Source organism: Ixodes scapularis, unplaced genomic scaffold (assembly GCF_016920785.2).
Source record: "Ixodes scapularis isolate PalLabHiFi unplaced genomic scaffold, ASM1692078v2 PGA_scaffold13__105_contigs__length_92229423, whole genome shotgun sequence".
NCBI lineage: Eukaryota > Metazoa > Arthropoda > Arachnida > Ixodida > Ixodidae > Ixodes > Ixodes scapularis.
The window spans coordinates 50,992,857-51,013,794 of record NW_024609839.1 but is presented as its reverse complement, the minus strand read 5'-3'; the positions used below and the strand labels follow the sequence as shown (position 1 = coordinate 51,013,794).

General features: G+C 48.2%; 1 pseudogene; it reads left to right on the top strand.

The window, feature by feature from the left end:
- Positions 1-11,588: 11,588 nt before the first annotated feature.
- The window catches only part of LOC115308803, a 39,784-nt pseudogene continuing 30,434 nt past the window's right edge, over positions 11,589-20,938 (top strand).

Here is a 20,938-nt window from a genome sequence, read left to right as displayed (position 1 = left end):
ATCGACCAGTTACTGCGACGTGGTGGACACCGTCCTTATACCCTTCGTTTGGAGTGGTCTCTTCCCCGACGGGAACTTGTTTTTTCATCAAGACCTCGCGCCCATCCACACTGCGCGCACCGTGAAGGACCACTTGCGGCGGCATAGAGGAGTTGCCTTGGGTTCCGAAAGGCGCGGACCTCAACATCATTGAGAACATGTGGGGCCGTATGAAGGCGGCCATGGTGCGGGCTCCTATTTATTCTGCCACAGAAGACCAGCTGTGGGACGCAGTCCAAGCAGAATGGGAACGTTTGAAAGGAGACGCGTCTCTCGTTTCAAGTCTTTACGACTCCGCCAAGGAGGGCGGTCGAGCTAAACGGGGACCCGTTACTGAGCCTGTTTTAGTTGACTTGATTTTTCTTTGATTGCAGGTAGCAGCCATTCAATTTTACTTCAGCAATAAAGTTTGCACTTTTCTTACCCGACACTACTGACACAACGTCGTCGTTACAGCAATTGGCTGCAGCAAACCTTATGGGCAGAAATCTTAGACGTCTGCACCCCACAGTCACCAACACACATCTATCACAGGCCAAAAGGCAATAACAATAAGGAAGACAAGAACCACAAGCTATAAATGCAGTTATCAAAGTCAGGACCACGTTAATTAATGATGCAGACACGCTGGCCGACACTGTTTATGATCACCGCGCCCGAGATAGCTCTAGACTTCACAGGAAGCGGGGTCGGCGAAGCTGGCGCAGACTGACTCGAGAAGAAAAAAAGTCACAATGTTTATTTGCTTTAACAAATACTGAAACTAAAACAGGAAAGCAGCACATTGGAGGAACTTCCATTTTAGGGTTCCCCACATTTCGGGTATGCCGAAGTTCTTGCTATCACCAGTAGCATGCGCATGGTACACTGTTAGCAAGTGCCGTGTATTTGGTGAATATTTGGGGTGAAAAACACGCTATTTACACAAATTACCATAAATTTACACGATAAGTAACGGATAATACGTTCAGATATCATGCGAGGCTGTAAAAAACGTGTTTTGGTTCGGTCATACACGCATAACCGTGTAGCCGACCTCGATAACACGCATCGCCTCCGGCGACGACCGCGGCATTGCCGGCTATCGAAGCACCGGAATGCTTGGGGACACACTTAGAAAGGACCGTCGAGACAAATGCCGCGGAAAGAAACATGTCTCGGAAACAGATATGCACCAAAAGCAATTACGCCATGTCGCGGGACGTTGGCGAAACCCGCGCTTACCGTGGCTCGCCGCCATTTTCTGGTCGATGGCAATGCGGCTTCCCTCATGTCGCCCATGTTTGCATTTAGTTTAGGGCTCTTGATATCAGTTTCTAGGGATGTCGCGAACCACCCTAGGTTCGATTTCGAAAGGTTTCGATATTTGCGAAGCGAACTAAGGTTCGATTTCGAAAAATTTCGATATTTTCGTACCGACCGAGGTTCGATTTCGAAAAATTCGCAACTTTTGACCACAGCGGAGTTTCGAATTCGAAAATTTCGAAGCTTTCACGGTTTCCAAAATTTCGAATTCGAATATTTCGAATATTTTTTTACTTCAGGTTCGATAAATTCGAAGATCTCGAAATTCTTTGAAAAAAAAAATTCGAAAACTTCGAACGCTTCGAATTTTTATAGACATGAAGTTCGAACAATCGAAGATTTCGAATTTCTTTTTGCATAAAGTTCGAAAAGTTCGAAGGTTTCGATTCTCTTTAACGCTAAAACAAAAAAAAAAAAGAAAAACTTTGAAGATTTTGAATTTCTTTCTAATCCAAGTTTTCAAAGTTCGAAGTCCGATTTTCAAGTTTTTCCACAGTTTCAGTTTCAAATAACGTTTTCACGACTGACTGGTTTTCACGAAATCAAGTTTAGAAAAGTTAGGGTGTGATATCTAGATTCTGCGAAGTTGGTCAGGCAATTAAATGAGACGACGAGTGTCCCGGACGTGCTAGAATATTTGCCAGTGCAGAATTGTGACCGCCAGCCCCAGGGGGGGGGGGGGGGGGGGGTCTTTAACCTGCATCACGCAGTAGTGATTGCACGAACACACTGTTTTACGAGACTCATCCAGTTCGAAACGGCCAGGGGCGAGCAGGAGGTTGAGGCTCAGAAAAATCTTGAAGCGACCTGGCAAACTACCTCGCCACCCCTTGCACGCTGGTAGTAATCCGATCCGGTGAAGTTTGTAATTGTCCTGGAGGTTTATTTTCTGGGACGGAGGACTCGCCTCGCAAAAAGCACAAAAGCCGACACAACTCGAGGTCGAGGAGCGTTCTACCATACAAGTGGCGTCGGAAGAGAAAAAACGGGGGGAAAGAGGGTAGCGAGGGGGGGGGGGGGGGGGGGGGGCTTCAGCCTCCTTCTCCCCCTTGCAGGTATTTCGAACTGTTAAAGAAAACAATACGGGGAAAGAGGGCGTGGTCGAGCTTATTTTAATCTGAAATTATTTATGCATATGTATAGCTACTGTCGCTCTTCACTGCATAAAAGGTTGCGTAGATGGTCATTGTTAGAAACTCGTTGTCAGAAGGCACTGCTCGTCACATGCTTAGTGGTTCGGAAGTTCAAAGCTGGCTTTTCGACCTATACACCTGTGCCAATAGTAAAAAAAAAAAAAAAAAAAAAAAAAAAAAGAAGAATAAATGCGGGAATAAAAAGCAGGAGAAAAAAAAAAACTATCAAGAATTCGTCGGAAGTGTTCTATTCTTGCATATTCAGAGGTTCAGAACTTCGAAACAAGTTTCTTTTACCAAAATGTGTACAGGCTAAAAGAAACACGTCCCAGGAACGTGAAGCGAAAAAAAAAACAAAGTTTTCTTTTAATGACGTGCTGAACTTGAACACTATTAGAAATCTTCTCCCATGAGTTAATTTATTCCTTAACGTGAAAAAACAATAAATATATTATTTCGTATTCTGCAGATGGCAATGATATGTACTGTCTGTGGTGTTAATTTAAATGCGATACCTCAAACAACTTAGACGAAAATAAATATCAAGTTTAGGTTATAATTGCATGCAGATACATGTTTGGACATTTCTTCGAAACTCACGTTGAATAACAATACTCACATCTTAAGACGGCACTTACCTAGGCTATACATAGATCATTCTTAAAAAAAGTATAACGTATCTACCATAAATAGCTCCGGCTGCAGCGTGCTTCAAATCTGGCACAAACGATAATCGTCAAAAACCCGTCGTCCTTCCTCGCCCCTTCGGGGATTTATTTCTTTAAACCTAAGCATGCCAGAACATTGAAATAAACGACATTGTCTTTCGTAAGGAACGCAGCACCGCGTGTAAAAGTTCGAGAAAAAAAAATTACGAATGTACCCCACTACTTGAAATCAAATGAAACCGTCCGCCGGTCTTTCGAAGTTCGACGAACGTCGAACTTTTACCCTAAAAGTTCGAAGTTCGTCGAACTTCTGACTTTTCAGAATCCGAAAGTTCGAAACTTTTCGAATTCTCTTGAAAAATAAGTTCGAAAGTTCGAAATTCATCGATTTTTTGGTCTGTCAAGTTCGAAAGTTCGACAAGCATCGAACCTTGCAGCACAATAAGGTCGAAAGTTCGAAAAAGATCGAATGTTTTAGCGTAATAAGTTCGACGGTTCGAAAAGCGTCGAACTTCTTAGCTTAACAAGTTCGAAAATTCGACCTCCGTCGAATTTTACGATATAGACAATTCCAAAAATCGAAATCTTTCGAACCTTTCGAACCGCTTGATTCGATCATCGAAACTTCGATTCGAAAAAAGTTCGCGGCATCCCTATCAGTTTCTTACACACCACAAATAAAGTCATGGGTCCAATTATTCGTTCAAAACAGTTAAAATGGATATAAAAAGCGTGTCTTCGATGTGAACACGTGACATTGCAGTTGGTTTCGTTTTTGCTTCAACCTTCAACTGCATCAACTGCAAGCGATCTGGCCGATCTGGCCATGGCAAGCGCAACGTCGATGTACGGTGGAAGCAAGAGCCGGTTGGCTTTCGTTCTTTTTGTTTGACCGGAGAAATTTCTGGCAGCCGCTATTGTTTTGGTTTGACGGGACGCGAGAAGCTTCGCAGTTTGCGAGCACATAGTGAAGACGTGACCGGAGAAGTGCCCCTGTGATGTTCCCGGAAGACGGAAAGTACCATTCGTCGTGTGTGCTTTGAAAGCGAGGGGAGTCACGGGTCCACGAGTGCGCAACCACAAGCCAAGGTTCACGACAGCGCTGCGTTCTTCGGCGATCTCGTTCTGTTTGGGGCAACACGGCGATGCGAGAAAGGGCCGAAACGTTCGTGGTGTGTGGTGCGGTGCTTGTAGGTAGAAACCCGCACTAACGCGGAGCTCATATTGGTTGTTGTGGGGTTGCGTTTGACGGGTTTAGCCCCGTCGTCGTCAGCTGATCCGGTCCAGCTGGTCGGGGAGGACGCAGCGAGCGTTCTTAAAAGTAAATCTTCCTTCGTTCCGTTTCAAAATGTGGAAGATTCCCGACGCATACCGTGAGTAAAATGCTGCGGACGTTTTCAACAAAATTACGTCGTTTTAATTGAACAAGGGACTTCGGATAGTTTCCCTAAATCTGCCGTTTCTATGCTTCGTGTCGTTAGACTGCATTTGCACAGCGACGTGTTCGCACAGCGACGCACACCGCTCGAGTAGATGATTCGGTCCCGCAAACGACCGGTTATAGAGAATTTCAGGGAAACTTAAGTCACCACCGATGTTTTCCTGTAAATCTCGTGTGACTCGTGTGAGTTTGTTGCGCTCATCATGCGGTGTGAATAAACTAGGGCAAGATTTTCTACCTGCCCACAGATGCATGAACTGAGTCCAATTTTTTACGTAGAGAACATAGTGGTTTTTCTTTACATTGGGAAGAGGCCCGAATTTGTCTCTTTTCCCTCTGGCACTGCCCCAAGTTTCAAGTTGCAGTTTCAGTAGACATACCTACTAACAGGTACAAACTGCTCTAAAGCAGGTAAAAGACTGGGAAGTCAGGACGGTGCGGGCACCGTGTTTTGCGCTTCTCGCAGGGTGACTGACGCTTTTGCGAGGTATGCGGAATATGCAAACGATTTTTTTATGCCCTTCGTTTGCGTCTACAGAAAAAAGAATAAGATTATTTACAAATTTAGGCGCAATCACAAGCCAAGATTTACGATAACAGTGCGTTCGCTTCGGTGGTCCGTGTAGTGGTATTATACGCTGCTTTCTGCAACACCGCGTCATGACGAAGAGCTGGAACGGTCACGGTCTGTGGTGGGCTAGCGGTTGACAGAAACCCGCATCGCCCACATCGGCACCGAGTGCACTTGGGCTGTTGATGCTCGAGCCTTTCATACGCGGCCTGTCGCCAGCTGATCCTGCTGCTCGACGGTGAGGAAGCGGCGAGTGTGACCTCTGAAGTAAATGTAAATCCTCGTTCATCCAGTTATCCAGTGTCAAAGTGTGGAAGATGTCCAACGTGTACTGAGGGCGGGAACTACGAGCGTTTTGCCTTGCTTTTATAACCGAAACCAGAGCAGCGAGATAACTGCCTTGCGTACTCCAAAATCACGGAAGCAATAAGTTTCAACAGGTCGAGTACGTCACCGGGGATGTAGGCGAGACGGTGCACACTGTTTAAACGCTTGCAGTATCCACGAGTGATACCAGGAAAGCGACGTCAACAGAGAAGGAGCTCGCGATTCAGCATAATGCAGTGCCACGGGCCCATGAATTTTCAATGTGGCTATATAGAAATATTAAAAAAAAAAAAAAAAAGAACGCATCAGCGCCACATTAATGATCACGAATAACACCGGTCACAAACTCCCAAGCCTCACCGCTTCGCTCGACACCAACACGACATACGACAACAATCTGCATCAAAACGCCCCAAAAGTGAAGGCGTCTGCTCCCGTACGCGTACTACAACTAGCGGAAGTGAAGTGTTGGGCGGATGTCCTTCACAATAATATATATAAAAAATGCCTTGCGCAAGTATAATTTCCATTGATTATTGAATACGTACTGATAAAATCCCAATCATTTGTTTTTCTATCTGATTCAAGCGAGTCGGACTGCTCATAACACTGGTCGAGCATGAAAATAACAAAAATTTGAACTTTTTCATGGCCGGTTTAAGATTTATTGTTAGTACATCGTTGTTTTTCGCAAAGGACTAATTTTACAGATTTTGCCTCCATACTTTTTAAATGCAAACAGTTCTTACATACGGCTGTCCATTGTGCCGTGTTTTGTGTCTTCTTCTATAAATCGGTAACGGTCAGCGACTAACGAGCTCACCCGTACATGTCAAGCATATATACGCCGCGGGGAGAGTCCGTTGTTAGCAGGAAGTGTCGGGCGTAGTGTCGGTGTTGTGTTTGTGTATGTGTCGCTGCTGTGTCCTACGTGGTGCTCGTGTTGTCTGTGATGTATGTAGAGTTGCAGTATACTCGTGATAGTCACCAGCGTATTAACCGACTCTTGTTTTTTTTTTCATTGGTTGCTAGAAATCGCACTAGGTGGCGCAAGTTACCGTTCGATTACAAGAGTTTGCTTGAGCAATTTATCCATGTAAGTTCAATATTCTTTTTTTTTTTTGTTTTTGTCTAGCGGTTTTGTCGTAGCTGCCGACGATGCACGTACGTACCTTTGCACGTAGCTACGTCCGCCGTTCGGAGACTGTTTACTGTGCATAAAAGACATCGAACGAGAACGAACGCGCCCTGTATGCTTTCAGTTCGGCTGAAAGGCGCGGCTGGCTGGGCTCGTCCCTCGCCTGTTCTCGGCTGCTGGCCGCCATGTTTCATAAGGAACACGTTGAACCGTGCTTCTCGGAAGGCAAACACGGTGTAGCGTGTTAACTTTACAGAGCACCTCATGTGTAGACGAAAAACACAGATGGCTCCGTGTAAAACGAACACGTTTCGACGTGTCCGCTATGGGACAACGGTTTACACGTCTGGGCGTGTTATTTTTGCTAACAGTGTAGACAACAGCCGTAGCAGACAACACACGTAGCAGACAACACACGTAGAAAGCGAGGCGCGCAGCAGACGACAGGCGTAGCAGACGATACACGTAGCAGACGACAGGCGTAGCAGACGATACACGTAGCAGACGACGCGCGTAGCAGACGACAGACGAGCGCTCAGATGCAGAGGTCGGCATTTTAGGTCGCCCTCACTCACCCTCACCCCCACAGCCACACTCACCTCAGCCCCTCACTCACCCTCACCCTCACAGCTACACTCACCTTCAGCCCCTCACTCATCCTCACCCTCAGTCACACTCACCTTCAGCCCTTCACTCACCCTCACTGAACCTCACGGCCCTCACGCACTCACCGCCCTCACGGCCCTCACCACCCTCACGGCCCTCACCACCCTCACGGCCCTCACCGCCCTCACGGCCCTCACGGCCCTCACTCACTCATGGCCCTCACGCCACTCACCGCCCTCACGCCACTCACCGCCCTCACGGCCCTCACGGCCCTCACCGCCCTCACCGCCCTCACGGCCCTCACGCACTCATAGCCCTCACGCCACTCACCGCCCTCACCGCCCTCACGGGCCTCACCGCCTTCACCGCCCTCACGCCACTCACCGCCCTCACGCTACTCACCGCCCTCACGCCACTCACCGCCCTCACGCCCCTCACCGCCCTTGCGGCCCTCACACCCCTCACGCCGCTCACGCACTCATGGCCCTCATGCCACTCAGGCCAGCTTCAGATGGGGCAATTTCGCCCAGAAACTTTACGTCGCAACACCAGCAACACGGGCCGTCCGCGATCACACGCAGCAACCAATTGATGCAATTTGCCATCGTCATCATAAAATTTTATTTTTCTTGCACTATTTAGACACAATTACGCATTATAAACGTGTTTTTTCTTTTTTTTTTTGCATTTAGATCTCGTTAAGAATACTAATGCACCTTTCTGAAACAGTTTATTTCCAAAAAAAAAAAACGATCGATTTCAAACCAGAACCAAGTCTTTCGGTGTCATTATCACCGGCACGAGGTATCACGTGAAAATTTTGCGTCCCTGATTGGATGCAGCCGCTTCAAACGTATTCGAATTGCTCCGAGTTGCTTGCTTATTTCGAGCCGGACCCGATCTCAGCAATTCGTGTCGATCTAGGGAAAGCTAGAGAACAACCCGCCATTAACACCAAAATTGCTGAGAAAGATGCTCGATCTGAAGGGCGCCTCACGCACTCACTGCCCTCACGCACTCACCGCCCTCACGCACTCATGGCCCTCACACACTTCATTCACTCGCCGCCCTCACGGCCCTCACGCCACTCATGGCCCTCACACCCCTCATGCACTCACGCACTCATGGCTTTCACGCCACTCACCGCCCTCACTCCCCTCACGCACTCATGGCCCTCATACCCCTTACCGCCCTCACCGCCCTCACAGCCCTCATGGCCCTCACGCCCTCACGGCCGTGAGGCCCTCACGGCCCTCACGGCCCTCACTCACCCTCACACTCATGAATTTTCCTGGTTCAGAAACTCACTCACCCTCACCTCACCTGTGAAGGGGAGGGTGAGTGAGGGTGAGTGAGGGCCCTCATGAGTGAGGTTTGCCGAGGTATGCTCAGATGACGTGATGCGCGCGACGATCTCGCCGCACGCGCGATGCGCATGCGCAGCAGTTGCGCGCCAGTCCGGTAGAGACCGCTGCCACGCGCTCCGGCGTTCCCGCTAAAGGCGCATTCACACTGAGAAAAAAAATGAAAGCCGCTTACAACTCCCTGTAACGCCGAATTAGAGCGCAGCTCTTGAGGAGGAGGAGGGAAGGGCACGGGGGGGGGGGTAAACTAACCAGGGGGGGGTCACGTGACCCCCAAGGTCACGTGACCCCCCCCCCTGGTTAGTTTACCCCCCCCCCCGTGCCCTTCCCTCCTCCTCCTCAAGAGCTGCGCTCTAATTCGGCGTTACAGGGAGTTGTAAGCGGCTTTCATTTTTATTCGTCTGCTTTGCACGATTGTTGTTGCCTCGATTGCATATGCGGTGGGAGACAACCGTCTTCACTGAATGGACAACGGTGATGATTATATATACGCTTACACTCCGGTTATATGCAGCATTGGCCAAAGGCACGGACTCGAACGGGCAAATTCAGGTGCTTTTTGCCGCGTTTTTGTGCAAACAAAGCACGGTGCTACGCCGGCGCGTCCCAGAGCCTTCGCGTCCGTAACTTTAACACTGCACGCAGCCTGTGCGAGAGTGTTTTTGATGGAGGACTGTTGTATTCCGTAGTGATGGGTGTACACAAAATTACACAACACATTGGGATTGATCGCTCCCGCACGGTCGGAGGTCGGAACACACCGCGAACTTCGATGGCAGCTTTCGCGGCAGCTTCGCGCAATCGATGAAGAGTAGCTTCACAGCGTCGTACACGCACATAAAACACTGCTCACAGTCAGATGTTCCAATCGGCTTGCTTCTTTCCACGCTGGAATACTTCCAGCCACGTTTGGCGAGTGTACGAATCCCCCGAGCTCTCAGCCTTTTCGCCTTCATTGTGAGTCAAAAATAAAAAAAAAAAAACAGCGAAAACATGTCCCAACCGGAAAAGGGCGGTACGTCACGTCCGGACGCTCGCTGATTGGCTCAAGCGCGCGCGTCGAGGGAGAAATTGGGTTCCGAGGCGTCGTCTCCCTGCGTCGTCCTCCTCGGCGCGCGACTTTTTTCAATACAAAAATAAGCAAAAAATCCCCCCCCCCCCCCCCCCCCGACGCGCGTCTTTCCGCTGTGTGAATGATCAAGATAGTACACTGTACTGCTACGTCACGACTACGTAGCAAGTTCCCCAACGTTGCTAGATTACCTCCCAAATAGGCTCCGCATGCCTATTTGGCATGCGGAGCCTATTTGTCAAAGTGCACCAGGTGCACTTTGAAAGATCGTTTATTTAGCTTTAAAATTAGTTTTCTTGTGCCTTTCAATGGAAGACTGGTGTTTTTGAGGTTAGAATGCAACATGCAACACATTCAAGCTAGAATATGAGCGCTAGAATTTCGTTTTCCTACCCCTTTAAAGGGATACTACAATGAAAATTCGGCGCTTATTTTATGGCCTATATGTGTTCAAAGGAGCAGTATCACATCAAACACACCAATATCTTGTTACAAAAAGTCACGAAAAGGAATTTTAAAACGAATTAAACAATTAGCTTAGAGACCTGGTGGATGCATAGAGATCATATACTAAATCTAGAGGAAAAGGTCCGCCATTTTCCCCTACATTCTGGCTGCCGCAAGCGGCGGACCATGCAGGCAGACGGTCCCAAACACGGTTACATCATCAGAGCAGTTTCGTGAACTTCAACAATCCACGAACTTACCGGTGAAAAGATACTCGCGTTCTTTTCGAAGGTTTCTTTTTGCATAGCGCGCAGATGTACGGCCTCGCGTTAACGCTAAACTAAACCGTATACCCGGCTTCGCTGGTGGGGCGCGGCTGGGCGCGGTTGAGGAATACGAAACTGCGCAACTACCAGATTTCCGAGATTTCGACAGAAGGGAAGTTAATGCAGCGTAATGACTTTATTGCTTTTTATAAGCGTTAGAATAGCTCAGAATTTAGTTTACAACGTTAAATTATCACTGTTTATATTGCTGAGAGTTTTCACTCTTCGTGTTTACCATGGCAACGTTGCTTTCTTTCTCTCGTGTTCTGTCGCTCTCTTTTGCGATCGTTCACTCGGGACCCAGGATGTCGGCGCACGGGATTTGCCACTCCTCCTCACCCACCTTTACCCCCCTGGGTGGATGTCACTAACGCCTTGCTTGTAATGCCCGTCTAGGAACCTTGACAGCTAATGACGGTGAGTGTCTCGCCTCCGGCCACGACGAGAGAAGAGGGGAAGGAAAAACTCCCGTCTTCCCGAGAATCCCTTTTGAGTGTTCCAGAAGTAGCTATTGTCTCCCCACAAGATTATAGAAGATTAACCCGTCACTCAAAATTCGTACAAAAGCAGCCGCTTCGGTGGCTGGAACGACTAGGCCATCCCCTCGACGGTAGCTTCGCTGTAGCTTTGCTCGTCCCGAGACGACCTACGTCACGATTGCGTCGGATGTCACGTGCTCTAAGCTGGGCCTTCTCCGGGCAATCGCTAGAGTGGGCCGCTTATAACAAAAAATACAGCCACCAGGCTCAAAATACAAACGTGCGATTGTCATTTACAGATATTGTGGATCATATTCAACCTATTTTTGAACACAACCGATATATTTCAAATTTCGTTGAAGTATCGCTTGGACGCAAGCTTTTTGACGGGCTTATCGAAAAGCATCCAAAAAGTTTCAGTACCGACAACAGCTTAGAAACGTCCTTGCAATATTCGTCGCCCTACTCCGTTTGTTGTTCGTTTTGTAGTAAAATAAAAAGAAAAGAAAAGAGAAGGATGTGAAACCATATTTTCGCCAACTTTATTTCCGTACTACAAGGTTAAAAATATGCAAAAGTCTGCATGTTATCACTAAAAATTGCTACTGATGGCAGCGCTTAAGACTAGCAAGCGGCGAAAAATCAAATGACCGTTTCTGAGGGGGGGGGGTGGAGTACATGAGATTGTCTCACCGGATGCTGCTCCCGCGCTTCGAAGCATGGCGACCGCGGCTGGTTCAAAAATATTTCAGAATATCCCTGTACCTACCTTATTCATACTTATTTCCTGCTTGGTTTCCTTCGGAAAAGCAAGTAAGCCTGCTGAGCTGAGTTCGCGTGCTGCGTTTATTCACTCGAACCAGACATTTGGCGTAGGATGCAGTCGGCAGTCGCATTCGACCCGCTTTAAAATTCCTGCATTTTCAGATTTCAGACAATTTGCGGACGAGCCTCTGCAACTAGTTAAACCAGACCTATACCACAAAAGGCTCGTGTTGGTGAAGGAAAACATAAAGGTGAGGAGCTTACATTTCGAGGCTTCGGCTTCATTCATTCCGTGTTCGACCGCCGATGATGACAAATCTCTGCGCAAATTTGAAGAGTCTCTGCCGAGAGTGTCTTCCACGAAGGAAGATCACCGCATTGAGGCTCTTTGTGAAGAGTTGAAAACGTCTGAGTGTGGCAAGCTAACAAAGAAAAATAAGAAAAAAGTCACGATGTGGCGCGTTTTATTGCTCTATGGCGGGTCTTCCACAATCCGATTCATGCTTCGTGTGGGGTCTTCCTCGCAGGTCGTGTCTAAAATTGAGGGGCCCGTGGCGACCATAGCCGTCGTCGGGAAGTTCCACTCCGGCAAGTCTTTCCTCATGAACCAACTGATGGGGAAGACCAAGGGATTCGGAATAGGCCCCACGGTCCGACCTGAAACGATGGGCATCTGGATGTGGCGACAGGTACTCATGATGAGTAAAGCTATACGCACTCCGGAGTGCACTTCGGACGGAAATGGCTATACGCACTCCGCGGAGAGCTCATGCTGCTTGGGCCACCCTTTCCGAACGACGCGTGTATCACTGGGGAGCTCGTTAACACAGCCCCCCGCCTGCGTTCACGCCGCTTCGCGGCTACAGTATGCGGCTGCTAATTACAAAACTTAACCAGTACACGCCGCTTCGCGGCGTTTAGCCGGAAACCCAAGCCCCGCTGTTCCCGATCGCACCTACGAAAAGGGAGTCCCAAACCATTTAGTTCTGTGAAGTTTCGTCGACAATAATGAAACATGAGGAATTACTGTTACGAACACGCTCGTTTCGTACTTGATCCGTCGACAACATTTGGTTTTTTTTAGTGTTCATCGCAAAAAAGAAATGTCGTAAATATTGCCAAATGCCTCGACAAAACAAAATGTTCGAGAAAAAAAAAACAAAGCAGGCCCACCGGTGGATCAAACCTGCATCCACTTGTGTATAAAGCGGAAATTTTACCCCTATGCTATGCCATCTCTTTCTTTTTTTTTTTTTTGGCAAACGAAACAAGTTTATTTACATGTTCTTTGCAGACATCCTTGCAGTAGGTTCCGCAAACATTATACAAGGCCAAATTGAAAAATTCCGGAGACGAAAGCTACTTCCTCCGACCATGCGGCAAAGCTTCACGGTACTTTTCCCGAAGAAATCTAAAAAGGGCCCTATTTCCGAGGTCGGGGACTTTCGGCCCATCAGTCTTCTTTGCTCTGATTATAAAATCCTGGCCAAGATCCTCGCAAGGCGACTTGACACAGGGCTCAAGTCCATCATAGGGCCCCATCAGACCTACAGCCTTCACGGGAGGAAAATATCCAGGAACCCCCACATCATGCGGGCGATCAGCGAGGCGACGGCGGAGGGTCACCAGTCCCTGGCGGTCCTGCAGCTGGACCTGCAGCAGGCCTTCGACCGGGTGTCCCACAGGTTCCTCCTGGCGGCACTGATCGATTCGGCGTGGGGGAGGAGCTGCGGGGGTGGTTCGCGCTCTGCTACCGAGACATCTCCACGCGCCTTCTCATCAACGGTTAGAGGGGAGGTCCCATCTCCATCGGGAGATCGGTTCGGCAGGGCTGCCCCCTCTCGCCCATCCTCTTCGCGCTGCAGTTGGAGCCACTCTGCCGGGCAGTCAATGCGGACCCATCCATCTCAGGTTTACGGCTTGGGGACAAAGACGTCCGCGTGCTGGCCTTCGCAGACGACGACTCGTTTATCTGCTCGTCCAAGCTGCAGGTGCAGACCATCCTGCAACACGTGGACCGGTTCTGCGCTGCCTCAGGGGCCATGATCAACAAGTCGGCGGGAGCGTGGCTCGGTGCATGGGAGACTACGCCAAGAACTTTCAGAGGTATAGCATGGAGCACTTCGCTCGACGGCTACCTGGGTGTGCCGGTAAACCCGCAGCGATCAACGGCCGGAGTGTGGAGACCGACCGCCAACTCCATTGCCGCCAAGCTGTCGCCCTGGCGGTGCAGAAACTTGTCTTTCTTCAGCTGAGCTCACGTGTGCAACACAGTCAGCTACCCCGCCGTGCTGTACAAGGCTCAGGCCGTCTGCTGCCCGGGCAGCCAGGCCGGAAAGGTACACCGGAGCTGGGCCATGTTCGTGTGGAAGACCGCCATGGAAAGCACACGAAGGAACAACCTCTTTCTGCACCAAGAGAGCGGCGGTCTGGGCCTCGTTAACATCTTGCTCGAGTTGCACGTGCAGTGTTTTCTGCTCTTCCGGGATGCGAGGGACCCGACCTTCGTCGCCGTGCTGCACCACCTTGGATTCCCACATCTCGGGAATTAGATGGTGAGCACGAGTGGCCGTACGACCAAGAAAGCCGCCCTGCGGTTTTACAAGGAAATTGCCAGCTCCATCGAGTTTCTGCAGGCCCAATTTTCCTGGGAGTACCTGGTGACCGTCAGAAAGAGGCGGCTGTACTGGGATGCCGTTTCCACATCCTTCTTGCCATCGCTCAACAGACAACCATTGACGCCCCACGACGCGGCGCAACTTTACAAAGTCGTGCGAATCCTCCCGTCCCTGTGGCGACAAGGGACTTCTTCGTCCGGATGCACATGGAGGTCCTTCCAGTTAAAACCTGGCTTCATCACAAGGGGTTCTTCATGCCATGGTCCCTAAACTGCAACCTTTGCGGGGCGCTCGAGACCATCCAGCACGTCCTAGTCGAGTGTAGTAACGCCTACCTCTCCTGGGACGTGATGAGGACGACGTTTAAGCTCCGGGACTCCTTCGAAGTAGAGTGGAGCGCTTTCAAGTATCTGCAACTCGAGGAGAGGGATAAGACGGAGGTGGTGCACGTGATGATGTTGCTAGGCCTGCACGCCATCTGGCAGTCGCATACCTCAATGGTGCAATGCCACCTCGACGCACGTCCAACCTGGAGCTACTTCGTGTCCACGTTGGGGTGGGTGCTCTCGGTGACGTCGCGGCAGGTGAATGCGGGTGATTGGGAGTGCATCGAGCGAGAACTCGAGGAAGGGTGCGCCGATGCGTGCAACGACGTACATCAAGCGTGGGAAACTGGCGAGTTCCTGTGAACTGTAGGCGCGTTGGCGTTGGCTGAGGTGCGTGGTGCGCAAAAGTGGACCGTGGCTATTCCCTCTTGGAATTGCACGTCTATATTGTTCGATTTATTTATATATTTTTTTCGTACAGATTGCATAACTGTTGACGCGGTCTCATACTGTATCGTTTATGTTTCCTCTGAATAGTTTCCTATGCTATGCCATCGCTCAGAAAACTCGTTGTGAGCATTTGTTTTATACGAGTTTAGCGGAGTGCATATAGCCATTTCCGTCCGAAGTGCACTCCGGAGTGCATACAGCTTTACTCAATAGAGTGTGATAATATTTATGTGCTTACTACAATGTGATTCTGGGTGGCGTGCAAGGCTGTGCAGAAAGGTTAGACCCCATACGCGAGCACGTCTACCAGCCCGCCACTCAAGAGGTAGGGTCCACGAACGTTTGTCTTTCGTGGTTCGCTTGCTTCCTGGTGTTTTTTTTTTAGAGCGCAGCTCTTAGGGGCCCGTTTCCGGCTTGAGCGGCGTCGGCGTCGGCGTAACCGCGCGCTGCATCATGGGAAATGTCCCATAATGCACCGTGCGAGCCCCCCACCGGGGTCACGTGACCCCCCCGAGGTCACGTGACCCCCCGAAGTCACGTGACTCCCCTGAGGTCACGTGACCCCATCCTCGAGGTCACGTGACTCCCCTGAGGTCACGTGACCCCCTTCTCGAGGTCACGTGACCCCCCGAGGTCACGTGACCCCCGCCGATGTCGCGTGACCCCCCGATGACGTCATCAGTGATGATGACGTCATGATGACGATGACGATGCGGATGCCGGTGACGTCATCGGTGATGATGACGATGACGATGTGGATGCCGGTGACGTCATCAGTGATGATGACGATGTGGATGCCGGTGACGTCATCAGTGATGATGACGATGACGATGTGGATGCCGGTTACGTTACCGACATCCGCATCGTCATCGTCATCATCACTGATGACGTCATCAGTGACGTCACTGATGTCGTCACCGGCATCCGTATCGTCATCGTCATCATCACTGATGACGTCACCGACATTCGCATCGTCATCATCACTGGTGAAGTCATCAGTGACGTCACTAATGACGTCATCGGTAGCCGCATCGTCATCGTCACTGATGACATCATTGGCATTGGGGGTCACGTGACCCCCCAAGGTCACGTGACCCCCCCCCCCCTGGTTAGTCTAACCCCCCCCCAGCGCCCTTCCCTCCTCCTCCTCAAGAGCTGCGCTCTAATTCGGCGTTACAGGGAGTTGTAAGCGGCTTTCACTTTTTTTACATACCTTTTTTACGCTGCCTTGCTCTTTGTGTTTTTGTAAACAACAATAAACAATTTTCTCAGCGGTATACTCGACACATCTTGTAGCAATACAGGTTGTAATCACATTTTTACTGGCAGCAATGTACCCCTCGGGTTCAACTAAACGAAAGCTGAACAGTTTTTTTAATCGCAGTGTCTAGAGTTACGTCCGAGAGAACCCAACGTCGCTGTACATATATTTATTTTTAATTACATCCGACATAACCCTAAAAGAAGTTATATCCGACATAATGTAAAATAAAAATTAAAGCTACGTCCGAAATAACTCTACTTAAATATTTTATGTTATGCCTGGCGCAATTCTAGTTTAGTACTTAAAATCATGTTCTGACTGTCCTGAAATTTTGAAAAAAATTTGTGAAATCTCTAACGTCAGGGTTCATGCCTTCACCACTCTTCAGTGGCAACTTGATTTAGCGTGTAGCCGTGACACAAACGCACTGGGGGTTCTCCGCTCTTTGACCGTGGTATTGGTATCGCATGCAGCAACCAGTTGCCAAATCGTTACAGAAAGTTTGAGTATGTAACCTTCTAAGAACTGCAAAAGAAAAAATATAATGTCACCTCTTTTGCGTGTTGAAACCAACTGAATGCAACGACTTTGTCCGGCCCCCTCTGCCATGACGTCAACTAAGGCCCCGGCTGAGGGGCGTGGAACTACGTGATTTTATGATTACAACATCGTAACTTCATTTCAGTTTTGTATGAATAATCTGACAAAGCCGGACACAAGACCCAGTTTCCTAGTACGTGGGACGTAACCTTAAATTGTATTGTAGGTTACGTCAGACGTAACTTTAACTTTTGTTTTTGGGTTACGTCGGACGTAACACTAGACACCACATTTTTTTTTAATTTTAAAAAGCTGTAAAAGAGTAAAAATTATGTCAGATGTCACCGATTATGTGTCGACACTTTTTACAGTTAACGGGGGGAGAGAGGTTTGTTGCAAGCCGTGTGGCAATCGGTGCAAGTGTTTTCTAATACAAACTTTTCAGGTTCAGTCCTGCCCAATTTTTGTGCAGGAACTGAATTCAGGAGCCAAACCATAGAAAGTCATTCCTGACTTCTTTGAGCTTCCCTTTAAGTTGCTATTTCTCTTTTCTTTCTTCCTTACTCATCAAACACTGTGTTGCTATATGATTGTGGCGAGTAGTATAATACGAAGCTATTAACTCTGAATTTTCTGAATAATGGAGAAATCTTTAGAATTATTGACCTAGAAAATTGCCAACCTTACCTATGAAGAAGAAATAGGAAGAATATAAAGAAACTGACTATGAAGGCCCAGCATGTGCCATAACGGCCACATATCATGGCACAGGCTACACGTGCGATTTATGGTGACCAAAATATTTTTCTTCCTCCTTTTCTACTAAAATATCTAGTTGCAAGTCAGCGCTCTGTTCTATCCGGTGTGTCTCTTCCCTTGATGTCCTTTTGCGCTGTGTATTTTTTTTATTATGTACAACCTTACCTCGTTTTCAGCCACTGAAGGTCAGGCTACCCTCAGGGCAGAATTTATCTCTAATCTTCTTGGACACTGAAGGCAAGTGGTTTTATATCTTGCATCTCATAGAGCCAAAGTTAAGCCTAATGAATTTTGTTGCAGGCTTTGCCGCAAACAATGTCTCTGAAAACTATGACGCCAAGATTTTTGCTGTTGCAACCCTTATCAGCTCGCACCTGATCTACAACTCAGTCAAGATAATCGACCAAGCTGACATTGACTACCTGGAGCTGTTGGCCAGACGCACACAGGCAGGATACCTCCTTTTTATGTGATTAGATCTTCCTAAAACGAATCTGCCATCAAAAAACATGCTCCACCCCCGAAAGATAACCCACCCCTATGTTTGGCACAATTTGATATTGTTTTAAAAACACCGTAAGATAGTCAACTTTCAGTAATTCCAGGGCCCTGGCCAATTCTGACCTCGGCAGAAATAGTGTTACTTAGCCACGACGGGAGATAAGCGAGCATTGATGACTGGGAAGGTCAATCACTAGTTCCATAGGTCACAAAATCCAAAACTACAGTGAAGTTCTGACAGAACACCCGCCCCTGGGAGATCGCCCATCCTGTTTTTCTGGCTAGATATCTGTAAAAATAAGAATTCCCAAACATCGCCTACCCCTTGATTCTTGTTGGACGTCGCGCGATGTTTGACGAGAATCTCATCAACTGCGCAGTTTGCTGTACCGGCACGTCTAACAAGCGAGTTCATAGCAGGTTCCCGCGTTTTTGTCGGTGATCTGCGCACGCGATATCGGCTCTCTTAACACGCGAGTTGTTCCCACGTGTATGTTCCACCGTGAAATGCGAATCTGCTGCGTCTGCAATCTGTTATCCGTTCCCGTGACATAAAGTTTGTAGCGGATTCCCGCCTGTATATTGCATCGTGAAATACGATTTTGCTGCGTTCGCAATCTGTGTTACTTTTTCCCTTAACATAAGGGTTTGTAGCGGATTCCCGCATTTCTGTCCGCGATCTGCGCGCACGGTATCGGTTCCCGTGACGGGCCAGTTCGTAGCTGGTTTCCGCGTGTTTATTGCACCATTAAACTTGAATCTGCTCCGTCCACGATTTGCGGTATTTGTTCCTGTGAGATGCGAGTTCTTGACTGGTTTCCGCGGAGCCTTCGCACCGTGAAGCTTGAATCTGCTGTGTCCACAACCTGCGGTGTGCTTTCCCGTGACGCAGGATTTTGTAGGGAATTCCTGCGTGTTTATTGCATCGTGAAACGCGAATTTGCGGTATCGGTTCCCGCGTTGGGTAGTTGTAGCCCGTGCCGGGGTGTTTATAATTAATTTTCGATAAAGTTTTGCTGTGGCATCCCCAAAGATAGCCCACCCCATGTCTTTTAACCATTTATCTCTTCAATTTGTGTGGGCGTTCTTTCGAAACATTACGGTAGCATTTTTTTTCTCATTTTTTTATTTGCACATTGAAAGTTAGCTTACTTCTTATTTTAACATGATTTGCCTTCGATTTTAGGTGGGCTATCTCTTGGGATATTACTGTAGCCTCCAAATGAATGAAACTTCACAATAAATGTAGAGGATTATTTTCAGTTTAGCTAATGGTTACTTTACCATATAACCATATGTAGATGTCATTCTCTTTTTAAAAATTTTGCATTGGCAGTTAGAATGAGTCATTGTTGTGTTATGTGGACATGTCATTTGCTCTGTGTCAGTTGTTATACCTGGGAGGTGTCGGTTATTAGTGGTCCATCATTGGTTTTTCTCTGTTGCAGCTCTTTGCCTTGCGGTCGCAATTGTCTCGTGTCAAATGGACCGACGGTTTCGTCCATGATCTGCTCAGCTTTCCGCCACTGTTTTGGGTAAGTTTGTAAAAGCAATCTTCCTGTTTAATCTGTGCATTAGTCACGTTTAGTTCTTTGCACTGGAGGCGCTCGGATGTACTTGGTTTCATTCACAAGTGGATAAGCAGACAAAAACGAGCAGAACATATCCAACAAAGTGAACATCTTCTAAAATATTAATTTTTTGCTAAAAGTTATCAGCCTTCCAAAAGAAAAATAGAAGTGTTTTCTCGTCCTTTCCCCACCTTTCATAGGTATCTTCCATAGTCTCCTAATCGAGCCCCAATATTTCGTGTTAAACCCCCCTATTTCACAAAGAAATTTATCTTTTATTAATGTTTTGGGCTGTACCTGCTATAACGCTTCAGCACTGTGGGTTTTTGTAAATAATTAAATAAAACTTGCGGGCACCCTTACTTGTGGGAACATGCAAGCTTCTGCGGGAATGTTGACAGGAGATGAATCCAAGCTCGGTGGCATCCTCCATCTTGAGGAAATCAAAAGAACTTCACTTGGGACACTTTGATTGTACCATTGCACATCGAGCTCCCAAGAGCACAACACTGGTGCATTTCTAGAGCGTAGTTCTCACCCAGTTGCTCGCTAGTGATCCAAGAGTCATCACGCACCCACCCAGAAACAAGCGAGAACAAGACAACCTGGAAGTATTTCTCACCTCCTGTCATGGCGGCTGGAGGCTGCCCGAATACCCTGTTAAGAAAACACTTTCTACTTGAAGATAACGGCAAGAAATGTAATGAAGGAGCAATGCACAAAGTAATAAAACCCAAAAGAAACCCCCCAAAATGCAATCACCAGTGGCCAGATTCACGAAGAGCTTCTTATTTTACAACAACTTAGCTAAGAAGTTTCCTTCGTAAGTTAAGAACATCGTAAGAAGAGGAGAAATCGGTGTTCTCAAACGTGCTTTTAAGTCAGAGGAGAAAAGCGACGTTCTTGTATGGAAAAACTAGAACTTACCGGTGTTGTTGCTATAGCGATGGCTTCTTTGAAAGCACGAACAACCAATCGGAGAGCTCGGCATGGTTTGGAGCACTTGGATTTTTAACAACAAACACAGACAGCCTTTCCACCACTGATTGTCTGCGGTCCGTGTCCGTGCAGGGATATGTCGACGCTAGCACAATTTAAACGCGCCCGAATGCCAAGGCCGGGATGCATAACCGCTTCCGTTGACTCCTACGAACTCGATCGCTACGAAGTCAACACAACTGTCATCGTTGGTAAAAGACGGCCCGTGCCAGTCGTTTGCAAAGTGACG